At 35.7% G+C, this 2,684-nt stretch overlaps 1 protein-coding gene across 1 annotated transcript in view; it reads left to right on the top strand.

Moving 5' to 3' along the window:
* Window positions 1–2,684, top strand: part of LOC106875344 (40S ribosomal protein S7) — a 12,908-nt gene that overhangs the window by 9,486 nt on the left and 738 nt on the right. The gene's annotated exons all lie outside the window — the stretch shown is intronic.

Here is a 2,684-nt window from a genome sequence, read left to right as displayed (position 1 = left end):
AATAAGAACAGTGGGAATACCAACCTGGACATGGCCAGCCAAAACATCCTTTAGTTCGTGAGAGGCAGCCGGCCGAAAGTGTCCATTGTTATTGTTTGGCGTGATATCTGAGCTCAGTGAATTTTGGGAGATTTTTTGCCACATTTTTTCAGCATCGGTTTTTTTTTCCAACTTTGAAAATGGATTGGAGTTTCATGCTATCAAGCTGTGATTCTGAATCCCACTCTCCATACTGCAACCTTGCAGAATGCACATTGGAGGGATGTTTTAACTGGCCGTCCACTGTTAGTTTTTCTTTTTTGATGTAGGCATTCAAGGCACTGCCTTTTGCAAACCCCAGGTTTATTTATTTGCCTATCTCTGTATGCGGTTGCTAGCAGATTTCCTTTCTGCTATTGGATTATTTTACCCTTTTCAATTTTGCTTTTTTTATATCTAACGGCAGCCTTTTTTCTACTAGCAATTACTGTTGCATATGTATACGTTGCTACAGCTTCTAAATCCACTGCAAGTTTGACTGGACTAAAAGATTGGTCAAAAAATAATTTACAGCCCTGATGGAAGTGATAAATTCCAGACCACATCATACCCTAGACCATACTGACTAACATTATTGTCTCTTTTCCCTGTATAAAAACTAAATCCACAGCAGTACCCAGTATTTGCTTCACAAATTTTCCAAACTTTGATCCCCCATTTCATAGGCTTTCCTGGCATATACTGTTGGAAGCGTACCCTTCCTTTATACCCCACCATGCCCTCATCGATGGATAAGTATCTCTCGTGGTTGTAAACTGTTTTATATGCATTTTGAATGCAGTCAATGAGGGGTCTTATTTTAAATAAGGGATCAAAGTTTGGTTCTCTACGTACTGGGGTACTGCTAGTGTCTCTCGCATGTAAATATTGGTTCAGCTTCACGAATCGTACTCGTTCATAATACTGGAAATATATTCATCGCCAAAAGGTTCCTGATCACTCCAGTAATTTGTTATTCTGGGTAACTGTCTAATACCCATAATAATATTTATGGCAAAAAATGCTCGTATTTCTTCTACGGTTGTGGGGAAACCACAAGCCTGCAGTAATCGCTTCAAGCAAGCATACTGGAAAAAAATAATAAAAAGTATATGGTTTCACTTTCTGGGAAAGACTGAGTAGACCCTATCTCCTTGGAAGTTTTTACTTCATTCTGGTGTAAAATCGTCCTCGCTGTCGCTGTCACCGCTTTCAGTTTCTTCAGAATCGCTGGTTTCGGATGCAGAAATAGACAATTCATTTTCACTCACCATGTACCTCATTCATTCTTTTTCTCTATATCTTCTGTTGAAAAGCCTTCAAATTCGGAATCACTGCTTGACAGCATGAAACTCCACTCCATTTTCAAAGTTGAAAAAAATCAATGCCACAAAAAATGTGGGGGAAAATCTTCCAAAATTTACCAAGTTCAAATATCATGCCAAAGTGAAATCACGTTTTCATGAATGTACTAACAAGATTTGTGTTCAAATTTACATTTAAATAACAATGGGTACTCTCGGTCGGGTTAGTATTGAAATGGTTAAAGACAAACTTGAATGTAATGCAGAAAAGACTGTTCTACAAAATATTGCAGACTAAAAGTTACGTTTTTCCTAACAATGATAATACAAAATTAAAGGAATTTAAAGAAAAGGTTCTCAATTCTATTGCATAACTTTTGTCTCAAAGTGACTCTAATTACAGGTAAATCCAGGTAAACTGAACAAAATGTAAAAATATTAAGATTTTGTTTAAACATCACCATAGAAAATGAATCATCAGTTAATGTTCAATTGGGTATACAACAAAATTTTGATATAGAAGAATTGTGCACATCACTAGATTATCAGTTGAATTTAATGCACAGAAGAACAGGTGTACCATAAACGTGAAATAAACTGAAGCATTGGAATTTGTTTTTGAAGGCAACTAGAAAATAAATACATCAACTAAATGAAATATACTCACGCATACGTGAATACACAGGAACATATATAAAGATTTACAATAGAAATTAAATCAAAACTTATCACTCACCTTGCAGGTAGATTACAATTACAAGTAAATAAAAAGTAAAACAAATCATCATCGTTTAACGTCTGCTTTCCATGCTAGCATGGGTTGGACGATTTGACTGAGGTCTGGTGAACCAGATGGCTACACCAGGCTCCAATCTGATTTGGCAGAGTTTCTACAGCTGGGTGCTTTTACATGCCACCGGCACGAAGGCCAGTCAGGCGGTACTGGCAACAGCCACGCTCAAAATGGTGTATTAATTTGGTCATTCAGGTACAACTACACAATATGATTTTTATTAAAAATTTGATTAATAAAGATGTGAAAGTGTCAATTCAAGAGGAATCATTATTGGATGGTATTTTTTGGTCAGTCCAGGCATGGGATTCAGTTGTAAAAAAGACAATTGTAAATTGCTGGAAAAATTCAGGTCTACAAATACAGAACTCAATGAGTGAAGATTTGCATAGAAAAAAAACAGAAGTTAGATTGAATTTAGAAAATGGGGAATATGAGCTGAATTAAAATATGATACTGTTACTTTTACTGAACTAAAAAAATTATGAAACTAGAGAAACAGAATGTTGCGATAATCCAGATGAAACCAAAAATTTTACAAGTCAAACGATAAATTCCAAATCTCTAAA

This window comes from Octopus bimaculoides, chromosome 14, assembly GCF_001194135.2.
Source record: "Octopus bimaculoides isolate UCB-OBI-ISO-001 chromosome 14, ASM119413v2, whole genome shotgun sequence".
Taxonomy (NCBI): domain Eukaryota; kingdom Metazoa; phylum Mollusca; class Cephalopoda; order Octopoda; family Octopodidae; genus Octopus; species Octopus bimaculoides.
Note: the sequence above shows the minus strand (reverse complement) of the source record. Positions and strands in the feature narration are given on the sequence as shown.